Source organism: Tiliqua scincoides, chromosome 6 (genome assembly GCF_035046505.1).
Source record: "Tiliqua scincoides isolate rTilSci1 chromosome 6, rTilSci1.hap2, whole genome shotgun sequence".
In the NCBI taxonomy this organism is placed as follows: domain Eukaryota; kingdom Metazoa; phylum Chordata; class Lepidosauria; order Squamata; family Scincidae; genus Tiliqua; species Tiliqua scincoides.
Genome location: NC_089826.1, coordinates 89,834,320 through 89,852,497, shown reverse-complemented (window position 1 = coordinate 89,852,497; position 18,178 = coordinate 89,834,320). Strand labels below are relative to the sequence as shown.

The 18,178-nt window shown below is 48.7% G+C and overlaps 1 long non-coding RNA gene across 1 annotated transcript in view; it reads left to right on the top strand.

Annotated features, from left to right (window-relative positions):
• The window catches only part of LOC136656017 (uncharacterized), an 89,761-nt gene that overhangs the window by 28,610 nt on the left and 42,973 nt on the right, over positions 1 to 18,178 (top strand). Inside the window, exon 2 of the long non-coding RNA XR_010794692.1 lies at positions 5,783 to 5,868. This is a non-coding gene — a long non-coding RNA (uncharacterized lncRNA). The remainder of the gene's footprint in view (positions 1 to 5,782; positions 5,869 to 18,178) is intronic.

The following is an 18,178-nucleotide window of genomic DNA, read 5'->3' as shown; positions in this document are numbered from 1 at the left end:
TATTTTTCTCCTTACCCCAAGTAACATCCCAGCCAGCTCTGTGGAGCTACTCAGATCTCTGCTAGCTATATAGCTGTCAGAATTCCAAGTAATCCAGAGTAACACCAGCTGGCCCGGGAGGGAGGATAAGAGAGAGTGGCGATCCCGCCTCCCTCCGAGGCCTGATCTGCCCGCCATTCCACCCTGCCCACCTAGAACACCTCCTCCCTGCCTCAGAAACTTCCTCTCAGCCCCCTCTCCCAGCCCCTACACCACTCAGTGGCATACGTACCCCTGCCTGGGATGGGATGTGGCACCAGCGGGCTGCATCTGACTCCCAAGTAGTTGCAAACATGCTCTGTGGCTTTACGGCGCATCCTGATTTCATATCCTGGTTCACAGGCCGCTGTTTATGGAGCTGTGGTCTAACAAGTCAGAATTCCTCTCTTGAGAGTCTCCCAGTGTGACTGGAAAACAAAAAGGTGAGGAGATGTTTGCAGACCTGGCTCTTATCCTACTTGCATTCCCAATCCAGCACATCTTTGTGAATAGGACTGACCTTTCTAATTAATATTTTAATTATATTGGTCTGGTCTGGGCAGGAGGTCTGGTCTGGGCAGGAGGTCTGGTCTAGAGGGTAGAGCCTCCATTTGCCTGAAGATTAATGCGACCTTGAAGCAGCTGGCAAGCTGCAGCTGAGCTGTTCCATCTGCTCGGAGCGGGGGAGGATGGAGGCCAGAATGTTAAACCAGATCGGAGTGTAACAGCTTGAATGTGGTGGTTCTTGAAAGAGAGAACCTTCTTTCAATTTGTAAAAATCCCTGCGTGGATTTAATAAGCCTGCCTGTGTAAACCGCCTTGAATAAAGTCTTGAATAAAGACCAAGAAAGGCGGTATATAAATACTGTATATTATTATTATATTATTATATTGTTTTGCAAATAATTAACTTGTAAATTGACCTCTGCTATCTGGGTAAGATGCACTTTTTCAAGTGGGTGCTCCTCTTTTTAGCAGGGGGAGAGTACCTGGCCCACCTCCCCCCAGCAGTGTCTGTTCTAGTGGCTGTCTGCTGGTGTTCTTAGGCATCTTTTTAGTTTGTGAGCCCTTTTGGGACAGGGAGCCATTCACTATTTGATTTTTCTCTGGAAACTGCTTTGTGAACTTTTTGTTCAAAAGCGGTATATAAATACTGTTAATAATAATAATAATAATAATAAATGTACAATGCAATAAAACAGGGCTGAGCGAACCCCAGCCCAAGGGCCGGATCCAGCATTCAGCTGAACCTGTCCCTCCTGTGACTGGAACACTTCGTTCCAGAATGCTGCGAGACCCCAGTCCCAAGATCAAGACTATGTGACACTCTGGCCCATTGCATCTATAATCCAGCAGGATACAAAAGGGACTCAAGTGGATGGAAAGAACAGTCATAATTCTAATTACTGTCGCAGCAGCCTTCCAATGTTCTCAGTTTCTCCAAATATGCATACAAGACAAATACGGCTGAAGTCATTTTCAGCAGTTGTCATGCTGTTTTGCAAGATAATGGGGTGCCAAATAGAACACAACAAGATTGAATCATGATTTTATTTTATATTTGCACAGGGAGGGTTGGCTGGTTCTCTAATAAAAATATTTTTGAAAAATATTCAGAAACAGCCTACTCTAACCAATTCTCTCTGCTGTTATTTTTTTTTACCTTAGAGAAAGGACTTGATAAATGTGTGAGAGCAAATATTTAATGGTTCCTCCTTTAAACATCAGTAATTCACAGGAAGATATCTGAGGTTATATCTTATAGTTAATTTCTGAAAGTGAATGTTTCTTTGGTGGAAACTTTTCTTCCACTTGAAATTATCTGAGCCTAGTTTATACATCTCTCATTTATTGTTACATCTTTTAGAACCCAGTCCTATCCCCCCCACTGGTGCAGCCATGCCAAAAAGGCAGGGCCTAGGAGAGGGGGATAAAGGGGGTAATTTGCACCCGGGCCCAGGGTCAGAAAGGGGGCCCAGAGAGTTTCTGGGATCTGACAATTTTCTGTCTCACCCAAACTCGCTGCCTGCACGTGATGCTGGCGGCACAACCACAGTCATGCAAGTGGCAACTGCTGCTGCAAGCCATGCACACCGGGCCCAGAAAGGCATCCTTGACCCTCTGGCACACTGGCACATCTGGAAGCTGTCCCGCTGCAGTAGCTCTTTGGCTTGTGGATCCGATAACCATGAAGAAGTGTGTAAGAGCTCAGGGACGCAGCTGAGGGGCTACAGCTGCTGCAGAAACAAGTTTTGGTACACAAAGGGCATGGTCCATTTTAGTGTGAGCATAAATACAGTGATGGTAATTTGATTTTCTGTATTTCAAAGATTTTAGAAAGACTTAGGAGTGTGTTTTGTTTTTCCATATTTACCTAGCTGCCAATGCTGCTGGGCTCTGCGTCAAGAAGCCTGGTAGATCAGGGCTCCACAGACTATTCTGGCTGTCAGCACCCTCCCCCTGCCATATTTTGTCCTTCGTTCTGCCTGCCCCCATTGCCCCCTCCTCTTTTGGGAAGGGCCCCCCAAAAACTTTGTATCCCCTGATAAAATTCCTCTGAAAGGCTCTGCAAAAAGGTGCATGCTGTATCCAGTGGGGTTGGATTCGGAGGCTTTGGAGTGGAAAGGGGATTTAAATCTCACCCCTCCACAAGCCTCCTTCTCCTTGAACTTGTGCCATCTTTTCTTGGAGGAGAGGAAGGAGGCTGGGAGGCTGCAAAAAAAGAGGATAAGTTCTGGTGTGTATAATCTGCCACCCCCCTCCTGTTTTGCCTTCTCTCTGCCCCCACCACTGACTGACTTACTCCAGTGGGCCCAAGCAGGTCTAGTGACAGACTGGGAGCACTGCCAGTTCTCCTAAAATGGCCACTGACAGATTGCTACGTGCTCCATCAACAACCATTTGCAACAGTGGAACCCAGTTCCAGATAGGACTGGGCTGTTTGGCTGCAATCCTAAGCACTTTTAGTTGGGCGTGTAATGGAACTCAGGAGGTGCCTCTGGAAATGGAAAAGTGTTTGGTTGCCTGCAGTGTATTTTGAAAAGAACCTGGTGGGGAGACTGTCGTTTTGCAAATCTCTCCCTGACTGCTTGGACTGGATTTCCATTGACAGAGTCATCTCCAAAGGTTTCTTGCATAATGCCAAGACACAGAAGCAAAGAGTGCAATAGTTTACTTTTGTTCACAGGCATACCATGAAACGTCATCTTTGACATTAAGCCATTGTGTTAAAACCTTTAAATGGAAGCAGCGTAATGGAAGATGGTATTAGGAAAATGTTAATGTCTCTCACTGTAGAGTTTCTGTAGAGGAGAATTTGCAGATACGACTTTCTTTTTATTCCACAGAAATGCAAAAAACTTGCAGTGCCAATTCTTTAATGCTTCTCGATGAGTTGGAAAAATTACTTTTTCAACCTTAAAGTTCATCTGAGGAAGTTCATTTTTAATGCAGAAGACTTTCCAGTTCGGGAGATTTCCGTCCTAGGCCACTTTCTCTAGTTGTTCACATATTATTTATAAGTAGGATGCAACTGTTACCCTACACATGCCTGGTCTAATTTCGGAAACTAAGCAGGGTCAGGCCTGGTTAGTACTTGGATGGGAGACCGCCTGGGAATACCGGGTGCTGTAGGCTTATACCATAGTCCAGGGGTGCTCACACTTTTTTAGCTCGAGAGCTACTTTGAAACCCAGCAAGGCCTGGAGATCTACCAGAGTTTTTTTACAATGTTCGCGCCATCATAACATATAACATTTATGTGTACAATGTATGTTGGTGTACCTTGCATAACCGCATGAGCCAATATTGCACCACACAACATAATTAACTATAAACATTTTTTGTAATTACTTGAGTTTACTTTGATGACTTGCGCTGAAGTGAATCAGCCAAGGATGCATAGTCCGGACAGTAGCTGCTGAAAGCTTATGAGCTACTCTTGTTGAAAAGTAGTATATAAGGCAGTTTACATAGTGAAATAAATCAATAAAGATAAAAAATCGGGCATTGGCAGTTTCCCTGGTTCAGGGCTAAGCAATACACAGTGCCTCCAGTGAATTCTTTTGCTTCATAGTAGTATATTTGCTGGCATTTCAACATAATAGCATTTGCCATAACAGAATTAGACATGTTGGGGTCAACCTTATGCATGTCTACTCAGAAGTAAGTCCCATTAGAGTCAGTGGGGCTTACTCCAGTGTAAATGTGGATAGAATTGCAACCTCAGAACTCAACCCTATGATGAGGTTACTCAGCAGTAAATCCCATTATAGTCAGTGGGGCTTACTCCTGTGTAAAAGTGGACAGAATTGCAACCTCAGAGCCCAACCCTATGTTGTCTACTCAGAAGTAAGTCCCATGCTAGTCAATGGGGACTACTCTCCGGTAAGTGTGGATAGGAGCTTTAGAGCCCAATCTTTTGCATGTCCCCTCAGAAGCAAGCTCCATGCTAGTCAACGGGGCTTACTCCCATGTAAGAGGGGAAGGAGGGCAGCCTCAGAGCCCAAGCCTACTCAGAAGTAAGTCCCATTATAGTCAAGGGGGCTTACTCCCAGGTAAGAGGGGACAGGAGGGCAGCCTCCATCTGTCCATACACACACAGCCGGGAGCAGAGCCTCGCACACCCGCTGCTCGAAAGTTGCTGCTGCTGGCCTGCGTGCGCCCTCTGCAAAGAAGCCCCGAAGGCTGTGCTCCGTCGTGCGCGCCTCTCCAAGACGCCGCCAGGCAGGCGAGCAGCAGGAGCTCCCCAAAGTTGTGCTCTCTGCCGCGTGCTGCCCCTTCAGCGCCTGGCCCCCCTCGCCCTCCCCCCTTGCATGCAGCCTCCGTCGTCGCGTCCCCCCCAGCTTAAGCCCTCCGCGCCTCGCCTCGCCGCTTCCCCAGGCTCACCTGCCAGGGGATTACGTGCGCCTCCTCGCTGCTGCTGCTTCAGGGAAAGGAGGCTGGAAGCGGCTTCCACACGCAGGAAAAACCCCCCGCCAGCCCCCAAATGTTGGGAAGGTCACGCTCGCCAGGGCAAAGCCCCCAGCGCTGCTCTCCCCCCGCGGCCGAAGGAGCCCTCTTCATCGCGCAGCCTCCTCCTGCCTCCCCTTGGCACTGCCAGGAGGGCGAACACGCTTGCAGCAGCTCTACGCGCCCCGGGCAGCTTCTGCTGCTACTGGGGCAGCACTCATCAGGATAATAATAATCATAAGCGGCAAGAGGGGAAGTTAAGTCACGCCCCCCTCCGGGCTCCTCCTATGGTAGCCAGCTGGAGGTGTGGCTCCAAGGACAATGTGCTCAACACGTCGATCGCGAGGCAAAATGAGTTGATCGCGGAGCCCTTAGTCTATAGACTAGAGTAGACTAAGGGCTCCGCGATCGACTCATTTTGCCTCGCGATCCACCGGTCGATCGCGAACGACGTGTTGAGCACCCCTGCCATAGTCTTTCGGGACTGAAGGTTGCCAACTATTTGCAACTAATTTGCATAACTTATCTAATGTATATGCCAGATATTTTCTCAAACTTGTTGTTTGGGTCCAAGGGAGCAATGAGTGTAAAGATATTTTACTTTTTTTAACCTCTCCTGCCCTTTTAAGACTTAGCATTTCTGTTTTCATTTTTTTATGTTTTTGCAGATTTACACCGTATGCAGATACTTCATGAAACTAAAGAGTAAAATAAAATAATCCTGAATTAAAGCTTTTGGGATTGACAGCTGCAGTAAAATATTGTCCGAGTGACCGCGTCTAATATTCCTTCCTTCCATGTGTTTTATCACCAGGTCTGATTGTGATAACGAAGGCTTCAGTGCAATTCAGAAAGAACAGGAAGGGCAAGAGGCATCCTCATCTTGTACGTTGTTGCAAGGTAAACTGTCATTTTCTATCAACAATGCGTTTGATAATTAATCTCTTCTCATTTTATCCAGGAGTAGACAGCCTTGAGTAGCTTGGTCTTCCTGGATATCAGATGCCAATAATTTTATTTGGACATTATTATGCAATTAGCTTTCTGGAGAATGAGTGGAGTGAAATGGGGGGTTTTCAGGCCTCTGCTGGGTTCAGAGAGCAGCAGTGGGGCGCAGGTCAGTTTCTAGAGCCTGTGGACTGGGTTCCTTTTGGAGAGGGCAGAGGCAAGTAGCTCCAGTAGAAATCAAGATCCAGGGCCGTGACAGAGTTGCTGGGGCAAGGGAGTGGGGTGAAGGGAGGGGCTTAACCCAGGTCAAGCAGATAGTCATTTTCCCCAAAGTGGCGGTCTGGAGGAGGAGGTCGGAGACCAAGCTGCATCGCTGCTCATCAGAACCGGTCACCCAGACGGCAGAACCGAACTTGCAGCAACACTTGTGCAGGGCCAGCCAGGCCTTTCTTGCTTCCCTGGATCAACAGGCATGTCTGGGCTGATGAGTAGCCCCACTCACTATGGCCGTTGCCTGGGTAGTGCAACACGCAACGCATCAAAGCTCAGGCCAGACTCTCTTCCTGACAGCTTTTCCAGCAGCACAGGGAGTCCCACGCCCTGAGAACAGCCAGTCTGGTCCCCTGTACAAATCAGAACTCTTCTGTTTTCCTTCCAAGGAAAAGGGATTCTTGTTTTAAACCATCTGTTTGCTGTCTTGTTTTGTTACTAAGTGCAAACTGGCTTGAGAGTCTTTTAGGCAGAGAAGTGTTAGAACGCACATCTTTTCAGGGACAGTTCCCTGAGAGCTGGCGGCCTGAATCTCCTGCGTTGATGGTCACCCTGACGCAGCCATGTGGTCGGCTGGCCCACAGCGGCCGCCTGAAACTCAGCCAGATGCAGAGGACCTTCATCTTCAGCAGCGGAATGGTTGGCTGCCCTGCGAAAGAATAATTTGGCTTTGGAAGTCCCAGAGTTGGATAATGGACTTAAAAGGGGGACTTTTTTTGGTAAAAACTGCGAAGGGCCAGGGCCAAGTTCCAACTGCAGCTGCAGAATTTCAGTGAAGCTGGGGGAGAGAGGAGTTCTCGTCTGAAGCCCTTTCAGTGACTGTTCCGTGGTTCACGTGGTGCTGTCTTTGAACCGTGTCTGGACACGGTAGTTAGTTTAAATGCAGCAAGGTGGGTGGCTGTCAGGAGCCCTCAACTGTCATCACAAAACCTGGATGTTGCGCCTTGGCTCTCCGTGTGTTTCTGGGCCCTTTTCAGTGTCTTGACTTCAAAGCCACTCGTGATTTGGAATCTGGACAGCTGGAAGGCTGTCTCCAAGGTGTGGCCACTGAGAGAGGACTTGCTCTACCTCCTCTGGCGTCTGCATGTGCAGGGTAGGGATGTGGGGCTGGTGCGCAGGATGCGCATTGCCCTGCTACTGCTTGGAGCATCAGGCTTTGCTTATGCTGTTGGTCTGCTGCGTCCCCTGCTGCTGAGTGGAGTGTTTTTATAGCGTTTTGCTGTTCCACTGTTGTATTACTTCAGGACAGCACTTGCTGTTTGTTGCCCTGAGGGTGCCCTCACTGAGCAAAGGTGTGGGGTAGAAATATTAAAAACACGTCATGAACTGCAAGCTCCATCTGTTAGTTGCCCTCATTAATGGAGGAAAGAGCCCTCTTTGGTCAGAAGGGAGGCCTTTCATTCCCTCTCTCTCTCTCTCTCTCTCTGAGGCTCTGTGACTTGGGTGGGCTGGGCAGGCCACTTCCTGAGCTGACCATACTGGTGGTAGTGGGACAAGCCAGGCACTGTCAGGGAAGCAGCTGACGGGCGCACTCTTGGAGGCCCAGTTGGGAAGCCTGGCCTTCCTGGGGAAGCACTGGCAGCCAGACTTGGCTGAGCCTCTTGAGTGAAGGCTGCTGCCTGTGTTTGATTGGGGCGGGGCTGGGTGGGGCCAGGTGAGGCTCCGCTTTGCAGGCACTCTCTTGTCCACTCTGGCAAACAGCGGAGGGCACTCATTGATTGGTGCGCATGAATGATCCATCTGGTTGGCTGTGGTGGGCACTGAGCGTTTGTCTTGATCTCACCAGACTGTTCTTAAGTTAATGAGGTGCGGGCAGGACGTGGCAACTGGCTGGTTCTGTTTAGGTGTTACTTTAAAAACAAACAAGCACTTTTTTTCCTCCGTGAAACTACAGGTGGAAGGAAGCCATTTTGGCTGGGCAAAAGGATATTCCAGTCATGTTTTGTTTGAAAATGTAGGCATGAAAGTGTTTATATCTGTTATTTTCTTATGAATGATGATGATACCCGCATATTGCAGGTGGAATTGCTGAGATTGGCATTCAGTGGCTTCCTTAAGGCAACTGAGTGACTTTGTGGCTGTGAACCAAGAATCTCTGGGCTCGTAGGTGTGAGCTGGCACCTGTGAGCCATTTTGCAGTGCCACCTTGGGTGCGAATGTTTCCCCATTACTTGTCTCCACATCAGGAAAAAAGTGCACCAGCTTTGTGGGATCTGCCTCCCAGTTGAAGGCGGCAACGCTGGCATTATAATCGGAAGAGGAGTCAAGGTGGGGAAAAGATGCTTCTTACCAAGCTTTCACGTGCCTGTTGCTTCTGGTCTGGGAATCGTAGCAGCACTCCTGGCCCAGTCTGTCCTTGGCTGGCCTGCAGGTGCAGCGCTCTGGTGCTGTCTCCTCTGCATCCCGCGGGCTGTTTGGGGACCGATGTGCGATGGAGAGTTAACAAAATTTGTATTCATTTACTGCACCGTGCGATGGTCCCCAGTGGGCGGGCACTGAAATCTGTGCCAGGTCTTTGCCTGGCGTGGACTGAGAGACACAGGATATCGGCAACACTGTTGCTGCTGCTAATTGCCCTCTGTCCTCCCCCACATGCCTCCTGGAGATCCTGATCCCTGCCCAGCTCCGTCCCCTCCACTTCCATAGCTCACCCCTGTGCCAGTTCACACCCCTGGTGGTGCCTGGGCACTCAAGGGAATGCATGTTGCCGCTGCAGCCACAGTGCTGAAGGAGCAGGCCTTGCACTGTCGGAGCACTCATTGCGCAGGTGCCTGCTTGACTGGGCCATTAGTGGTGTTAGAGGCCTGTCGTGGGCCTGGGGCTCCTGGGGACAGTGACAATCTCACATGCTTGCTAGTATGCTGCTAACTCAACTATAGCTGGGCCCAGTTGGATCTGGGCAGTCGTGACCTTTGAAAAAATGTCTGAGAACCCTGCCTTGCAAGGCTGGCGCTTTGGCTGCTTTAAAGGATAGCGGCAGAGAGTCTTGGCAGCCCTTTGCTCCTAGTTCTTTATGTCTGCAAGTGTGACACTGGTGTCAGCGAGAAGAGTGTTCAGCCCTGCTGAAGTCTGCTGGGGAGAAAGAATGAAGGCAGGTAATGGTTGTTTAGTCATTGTGCTCTTTCCAGGTAGAATCAGATTGCAACTTATGCAAAGGTTAGAAAGTCAGTGCATCCAAAAAGTATGTTCTGTCCCTTTACAGTCGTGAGAGGCAGGGGGAACTGAGACAGGCTGTGGGAACAGCAGCTTTGTTCTCTGATCGCAGGCTAGCTCTGGGGCAGGCAGTGGTGTGGCTAGTGAGGGCCAGGGGGAGCGGCCCTCCCTAGGGACCAGCCTTGGAGGGAAAACCACAGGTGACCAAAATCACTAAAATCGCAGTGGTTAGGAATAGTATCATTGTGCTGCATACTGTTGGATGCAGAATTCACAGTAGAATGCAATGAAAAAATGGAGTAAATTATCTTCATTTTATCAAAAGTTATGGCCAAAAAACAAAAATTCATGGAGTCCTTTGAAAAGTGAAACTGAGTTATATCGCGCATTTACTCATGAGTAGGCAAACATACCCATGTCCATCAGAAAGGACAGGCTGAGAGGAATCCAAGGACACCAAAATTGTCCCAAACCGATGAGTGCAGCCTCCCAAAAACACCCAAGAATGAAGTCCCCCCCTCCAAGCTGATCAATGTATTGAGCCCTATGGAAAGTGAAATGAAGCCACATGCTCCTGTTTACTTGCAAGTAAGAAAACGTGCCTTGGCTCAAGGTCAGGCCAAGCAAAGATGAATGCAAGGCCAGCAGACTGGTCCTGATCTGGTGAATGTAGAGCTCGACAAATGCTCCAGGAGGCAGCCCCTTCCCCATCAAAAGAAGAAAGGAGAGGCTTGAGAGGGCAAGGTGAATTTTTTCTCTGTTAGACTTGTAAAGCCAGGTGGGTCCTGATGGTGATATGCTTGAAATAGAAGAACTTGCATTGAACAGGGCACTGGGGAGAGCTGCAAATCTCACTGATATTTTTGTGGGGGGGGGGTGTTCTTGCAGGCAGGCTACAGAGAAAATTCACTTGGTGGATCTGGTGCTGCCCCTTATTTATTTATTTTTCTTTAATTTAATTATTTACAATTATTTATTTTAATCTGTTGGATGATGTCACTTCCAGCCACGACATCACTTGAAAAAAATAATTAATTATGTTGTATGGGGTGACAAATGACCACTACGCCACGGGGGCGCGGGGGGGGGCTCACAACTTCTGCACAGGCCCTTCTGCCACTCCTGCGTGTTTGGGCCATTCTGGTCCGTGTCTTTCAAGAGGCCAGTTGCTGAGAAAAGTCACTCTTGTGGGGCTTCCCTTCCCCCCCCTTTTGTCATTGGAGACCCTGCCGGCTGCCTCCTCCCACATCTTTAACACATGGGAGTGTTGTAATTGCTGCATTTAAACAATAACATCAGTCTCCCGAAAGGCCTCTAATTGAAAATCCTGCTTGTTCTCTGGCTGCAGCGGACTCAGGGTTGTCCGCCCCTGCAGAGACTTCAGTGGTGGGGATCCTCCCTCTCCATTAACGTCTTCAGGCTTTTAGAATAATTCTGATAGTGACCATCAGGCTTCATCAGTTCCTTCCCCAGTAAATTCTTTAGGAAATGTCTGTGAGGAGCAAGTCCTCTGCTCTCCCTGATGAAGGAGATCACCCTGGAGAGCCTGGCGGGGCTCTGGAAGGGAGAAGGCGGAGGCTGAGTGCCTTTCTGCTCCAGAAACATATTTTGACATGTATGTTTTTTCTGGTACAAAGAATGTGTTTCATCTCCAGTCTTCCTGACTGACAGTTTAGGATGAGGTCTCTTGTTATCCTGTGTGCTCCCTGAGGCATTTGGTGGGCCGCTGTGAGATACAGGAAGCTGGACTAGATGGGCCTCTGGCCTGCTCCAGTGGGGCTGTTCTTATGTTCTTAACTACAATTCCCAGGAAGCCTTGCAGGTCTCTTGTTATCTGGTGTGCTCCTTGGGGCATTTGGTGGGCCAATGTGAGATCCAGGAAGCGGGACTAGATGGGCCTATGGCCTGATCCAGCGGGGCTGTTCTTATGTTCTTAACTACAATTCCCAGGAAGCCTTGCAGGTCTCTTGCTGTCTTGTGTGCTCCCTGGGGCATTTGGTGGGCCGCTGTGAGATACAGGAAGCTGGACTAGATGGGCCTATGGCCTGGTCCAGTGGGGCTGTTCTGATGTTCTTATGAATCGTTGAAGAACATTTGCCACGGAGTACATCTGCTCAGCTGCAGTTCTCATTCTAAGTTCTTTTTTGTGCCGGCCCTCACTTATAGAGTCTAGGAAATTACTGTTGCCTGGGCACAGAAGGCGTCCATTGGGAAACGGGCACAGAAAGGGTCCACTGGGAAACTGAAAGTGGTTTTCAGAAGATCTGTCCGGCAGCCAGCTGCTCAGAGTCCCCAGGGCAGCCCTTTTCCAGGGCTACATCCCAAAGAAGCACAACATCCTCACTAAAATGGCGGTGGCAGGAGACCCAGAAGACACAGCGTTCAACTGTTCACCCTACACAAGCATCCTGTTATGGCAGCCATGCTGACTCTTTTGAAGGGTTACAGAAACCTTCCCTCTGGAGTGGCAGCATTCAAACTCATTCACTCCAAAAAAGACTATAAGACCTTTTTGGGTCTGTATTAGAACCACCCAGTAGTGATATGTGAGCCACTTTCCACCCCTCTGGGTTTCTCACCACTCCTGTCAAATGCAAGAACAAACTCTGAGGTTGGCTGAGTGTTTAGGAGGAACCCTTCCAAACCCCATCTGCTTGAAGGACGTTTCCGTTAGTCCCCTCTTTCTTCTCCAGCCCAACACCCCTCTTTCATTTGGGGGAGAAAGCAAAGAGGGGGGAATCATGTCTGCACAAGACAAGCTTTTGCATCATCAGGCCCTCTGGGGAGATTGAGCATGTCTTTTCTGAACCATGAGCCCCGTGACCCTAGTGAGCAAGAGGCGTTGTGTGAGGAAGTAGAGACCAGGCTACTTGGAGGAAAGAGCACACCCTTCTGAAGAAGTGGCTAGCTTCTTATTCTGGTCATGATCAGGAATGAAGGTCTTCCAGTCTCCTACTAACTCCAAGGAACGGACTGTTTGTCCTGCAACTGACCTGTATCTCTGGAAAAAGCTGCCGGTCCTGCTCTGTCTGCATCAGTTGGGGAACTTTTATTCTCTGAGTGAACTGATCAATCTCATTGAAAAATGCAAGTTTTGCGTCCACTTCAGTATATGAGCTGTTTTGACTATTTTTATTCATATTAGGGCATGAATTTCAACTTTGTTTTTCATAATTTATTCTCTTTGATGTATTTCATTTTCTTTGACATCTAACCTATCTGACCTTTGGAGTTGTTGTGGCTGTAGATTTATCATCTTAATGAGGAACTGTCAGTATAACACTACTGATAGTACAGCAAGTCCTAGTTGTGCAAAGTGCTTCTCATGTGTTATCTTGAGGTAGGAAGCATTGTTAACCCCACTGGGGAGCTGGCAGAGAGGGAGAGGCTTGCCAAAGGCCACCTAATGAGAATTCTTGGCAGAGGTAAGATTTGCGCAGGGAACATTCTGACTCCCAGATCCTCACCACTTTGCCGTACCAGCTCACAGCATAACGAGTGCCTTAAGACAGAGCCTCAGAGAGGAATTTTATCAGGGGGTACTAAGTTTCTTTGGGAGAAGGGCAAAACCGAGCACAGGGAGGGTGGTTACAGACTGCAAAGTCTTTGGAGCAGAGGTTTAGCAGGCTTCCCTGTAGCCCACGTGTGCCCTCCCGCATAGCAAAGGCAGTAAATACAGAAAACTAAACACATTCCCAAGTCTCTCTAAAATCTTTTAAATAGAGAAAAATCTTTGCAGAAAATTAGGATCACAGTATTAGACTCACACCAGAATAGAAAGTGTCCTGTGTGTACAAAAACTTGCTTCTGCAGCAACTGTAGCCCCACAGCTGTGACTCTTAGCGCCTGTACACTCCTTCACGGGAAGCAGATCCGCAAGCCAGAAAGCTACTGTAGCAGACCAGGTTCCTCCCAGATTTGACACAGATTCCTCTCAGATTCCTTAGCCCAGCGCATACGGCTTATGGCAGCAGCAGCCACACCACATGGTCATGGCAGTGCTCTCAGCATCCCATGTGGGCAGTAAGTCTGGGTGAAATTGGAATATGTAAGAGCCCAGGAAGTTTCTGGGCCCTGTCCTTTGGCTCCTGGGCCCGCCTTTTTGACCCTGGGCAAAGGTACCAATTAGCCCCCACCATGGGCCCTGCCTTAAGGAATGAATGGTTTTTTTTGCCTTTAGATTCATCTAATTGAATTTTGGTCTTAGAGTTTATTTCTATTTTGTTGAATGAACCTTTCCCCCTCCTGCCATCTTGGTGGACAAGTTGCTACCTGTTCAGGCAGCTAAAGTCTCCTCGTTGAAACAAGTGTAGCTGGGTCTGTTTGTGGAAGCAGATTTGAAACTAGGAGTTTTGGATCAGGGGATGCTGTTTTAAATAATAGGTACATGAATTAATAGTGAGCTTTGTTCCAGGAATGAATGGTGCTTACATTTTTCAAGGAATGTGAGGTACTTTGATAGTAGGTATAAAAAATTGTCAGAGCACCTGGACTTCTGGAAGGAGTAGAAAATGAACAAGGATTAGCTGTTTTGTAGAATCTCTTTATGTGCTATCTAAGTAGGATGAAAATGTAATGATGATATAAAAATTGATAGAGTTTTTTGAATAAATAGTCATACAGTAAGAAACAAAAAAATTGCAAAGAGGTGTGAAATTGCAAAAGCAGTCATCTAAAAATGGCATCAATTTAGCTTTTCATACTTACCCTAAATTAACAATTGAAGGTTCATTAACAGTATTTTCTCATTCATTCCCAATTACCTTGAAGAAGAGGAGGGAACTGGATTTTTTGACAGATTGAACAAAGAAAAGGTATGTCTTTAGTGGGACATTCCATTTAAACTGCTGATAGATTTTCAAAGCAGGACTATAATAATTAGATGTATTCAAGAGGATGGAGAATTTGCAAAGCAGGGCATCCTAAAGAAGGTTGAGCTTGTTTCTGAATGACACAGATACCGCCGAAGAAATTAAGAGAAGCTTTGGAATTAATAATATTTAAGAACTTCATTTTAAGAGGAGCCAGCTTCTTGCCAAGGTCAGTTCTTTGCTTCTTTGCCACCTGTCCATCTCTTTCTCTGGGTTTTCCAACTTGGGTTCCTCATACAGGCTCGTGCCTCCGTGCCAGTCTGCTCCCGCCCAACCCGATCTTCTGGCCCTCCCTACATTTCTCAGCCCGGTTCCCCTCCTCCCTCATACATAGCCGACCACGAGGGGGTCACGTGGGGAGTCCTAGCCATAGCCAACCACTTAGAATGCAGGCGGTTGAATTGTGGGTGCTGCCTTCATGCTTGCAGCTCTGCCGCCCCTGCCTTGTGACTGATTTGCAGCATCTCCTTTGAGCTATGCTGTCAAACAGACTTTTACACAGTTTTGTTGGATGTGATTGGCTTTCAGACTCTGAGTGGTTTAGATTTCTGAGTGGCTTGTCAGCTGTAAAAAGGGCTGGTTTAGCTTTCTGCTGCCCATGGCTGGAGTGGGCAAAGCGCCAGCTTCTTCCTGGAGAGGAAGGGAGGACAGCAAAGAAACTGTGTCAGGCGCGGAGATGCCATGCGGGGACAGGTTGAGCCATTTCTTCTCCTATCGCTCTTTTCCCCCCATATTACTTTTATCCACCTATGAGGTAGGCCAGTATTACTTTTTCACATTACAGGTGCAGGGGAGGGGGCTGAAGCGCGGGCCTGGGGTCAGACCCCAGCCAGACCTGGCTCAGAAGGGGTCTCCTCTGAGAGAGAGAGAGAGAGAGAGAGCGTGCCTCAGCACCACAGTTTGGCAGGAACTACTGCTCCGGTGGGACCATTGGAACTCCCTGCCTGAAATCAGAGAAGGCCCAGCAACCACAAGCTGGCACTTGGGACCTGCCCAGCCCAGCCCAGCCCCCCTCCACATCACCTCTGAGGCACTGACGAGGCTGGGTCAGAACTGAGACCCTGACTGAAAAGTGCCTGCCTGCCTTCCCGCCCGCCCGCCCGCCCGCCCGAGGTTTCACTCCCTTCAGGTCTGCTTGGGAAGAGTGGGAAGCAGACACGGACTGCAGATCAAGGCCGCTCCAGGTAGGGGTAGAGCTTCCGTGTAAACCCTTCAGCCTCTCTCTTCTGGACTGGAGCAGCATCCCACCCAGAGCCAGTCCTCTTCCTTGCTGCCTACTTCCACACCAGCCTTCTGCTTCAGCCTCCCTCCCGTGTGAACCTTCCTCTTCTCCATCTTGTTGTCTTTTCCTGGCTGCAGCCTCCTCCATCCCCAGTGTCTCTGTTGGTCTTACATCCTGAACTAGGCCCCTTGGGCAGTCCGAAGTGGACCAAGGCCACTGATGCTGCAATCGTTTGCATGCCTCCCTGGGTGCAAAGCCCTGGCTGCAGAGTAGGGTTACTTCCTTGTAGACATGCATCAGGTTGGATAGTTAGTGGCTTCGTGGTTGGAATCATAGGTGAAGGAGAGACTTCACAGTCCACTCACTTTGCTACAACACTTGTCTTTGTATTTCCAAGCCCCTCCCAACCATGTGAGCTTTTGGAATATAGTGTAACCAGGAGTCAGTTATAACTCACTTGGTGTTGAGAACTTGGATGTCATCCAGCCGTGACCATCTGAGAGCTCTTTGAAATGGAGGAGAATCATCCTTACGTCATTTCGGTTTGGAACCAGTAGCACGCAGAGAGAGGATGGGATATCAAGGGACTTGGAGCTCTTCTACAGTTCAAGGGTTTTCAAAGATCTTGCTTTGACACCAAGTGGTTTCTGTGGACAGGAGGCCTGGTCCGGAGGTGAAACTGTCACCTTGCCTGAAAAAATGAAGCAGAATCAGCTGCCTAAGATGGGAGACCAAGAGCCTGCTGTTGTGTCTGTGGAGTGTGGAGGAGTCAGCTGCCCCCAAACCGGGTAATAACCTTGTGAAGCCAGTCTGAAGCTGGGTTGCAGCTACCTGCGAGAGCTTGGAGAGCTGGCAGCCAGGATGACGACTGCACCATGAAGGGAAACATCTGGAGAAATGGAGGCTCTGTGAGATTGTCTTATTGAATAATGCATGTAAAAACCTATTGAAAAATGGATCTGTGTTCTGCCTCCCTATGCAGACCTCCTTGAGGCTGTTGAGAAAGGCAGTATCATGATCAATAACGATCATAATAAGCTTTGGCTTGTGCAGATCGCAGCTGCGAGCCATGATGCAGTCTGTGACTTCCTGGGGAAGTTCTGGAGAGAACCGGCTGGGATTGCCTCCCTTGCATGGCATGCCCAGCTCCGGTTTGCCAGGAGCCAGACTAGCAAAGAGAATGATTCTTTCTCTTGTCAGGCGAGGGCTTAGCCAGCAGTCCTGTGTTCAGGGGATGTGGAAAGAAGCTGCTTGATGCGATGTCTGACCCTAGTCAGGTTTTAATCATTGATGACAGCCGTCGTCGGAGGCCTTTATGGGCACTCAAGTGTTGGAAATAAAATAAATATGGGGTAGACTCTTTTGAAACTGTACATTGTAGAGGAACATCAGAAGTGACCGTGCTGTCCGATGGGCTGGCGAAGGAGGTCAGGGCAAGAGCGAGTCACAGCCTGTTGTGTAGGGTTTTATTTTGAGTGGATAGGTAAAGAAGGAAGCAATTCCCCCAAAATGCAAACATCTCCAAAGCTGTTAGCAGTTATAGCTGGAAGCTCCTGGGTTTTAGGTGCTGCGGCCAAGCAACGGGACAACCCCTGACCTGCCTGCCTTGCCTGGGAGTTCCCAGAGGCATCTTACTGGTCAGTGTTAGGCACCAAATGCTGGACTGCAAGGACCTTGGGTCAGATTCAGTTGGCTCATGGTTGTGTCCTTGATTGGGGGGTAGCAGTTCTGGCCTAGTTGATGGAGTGGTGGTTTGTAGAGACTTTTGCAGTGGTGGCTGTTAAAAGCTTGGCACTTTCAGGAAATCCCATTTTTCCATTGTCTTAGTGGAAGGTCCAGCTTTCAGCCATTCCAAAGTTCTTTCCCGCTGACCCTTACGGTTTTTGGAGGCAGTTGCTCTATGTCATGGGTGTAAGTGGATCTCTCTCTGGGAAAAGGGTTCAACACCCTGCCAAGAGCTTGGAAGGTTGCCAGGGAAAAACGAGCAGGATGGAATTTCAGCATTCACTGGTGGTCATGATGAATGTGAAGATTGTGACGCATCTCAGAAGTGAGGCATGTGGACAGCTGTGTGTTTGTGCGTTCTCTTTCCTGGCTATGCAGTGCGCTTAAGAAATTGGAACATATTCCTCATTTTAAACAGAAAACCTGGACTATGCAGAGCTTTCTTTAACATTGCATAACCAGTAAAGGGAACACACAAACACACAGCTGTCCACACACTTCATTTCTGAGATGCATTGCAATCCCCCCCCCCCCCACACACACAACAGGTTCATGCAGGTAGAGTTCATATCTGCCATCCTATCCAGCTGCAGTTGTAGTTTTTTGTGGTATATCACATTCACGCAACTGACACTCACTAGTCTGAGCTGACAAATAGACTAAGGAGCCAGTCCTGTCCAATTTTCCAGTGCCTGTGCAACTGTGTCAATGGGGCATGCACTGCATCCTGTGGTAGGGCAGCAGTCACAGAGGCCTCCTTAAGGTATGGGAACACTTGTTCTGTCACCTTGGGGCTGCATTGCAACTGCACCGGTGCTGGAAAATTGGATAGGATTTGGCCCCAAAAGATTTCATATGAATTGGACCCAAAAGGTTTCTCCAGTCCTTTCACAATTCTGAAGGCAAATATGGTTGCTCTGGAATAACCCTTTTCAGGCAGAGGACAGAGTGCAACTCCACAAAGGACAGGTTGGTATTCCCAGGCGGTCTCCCATCCAAGTACTAACCAGGCCTGACCCTG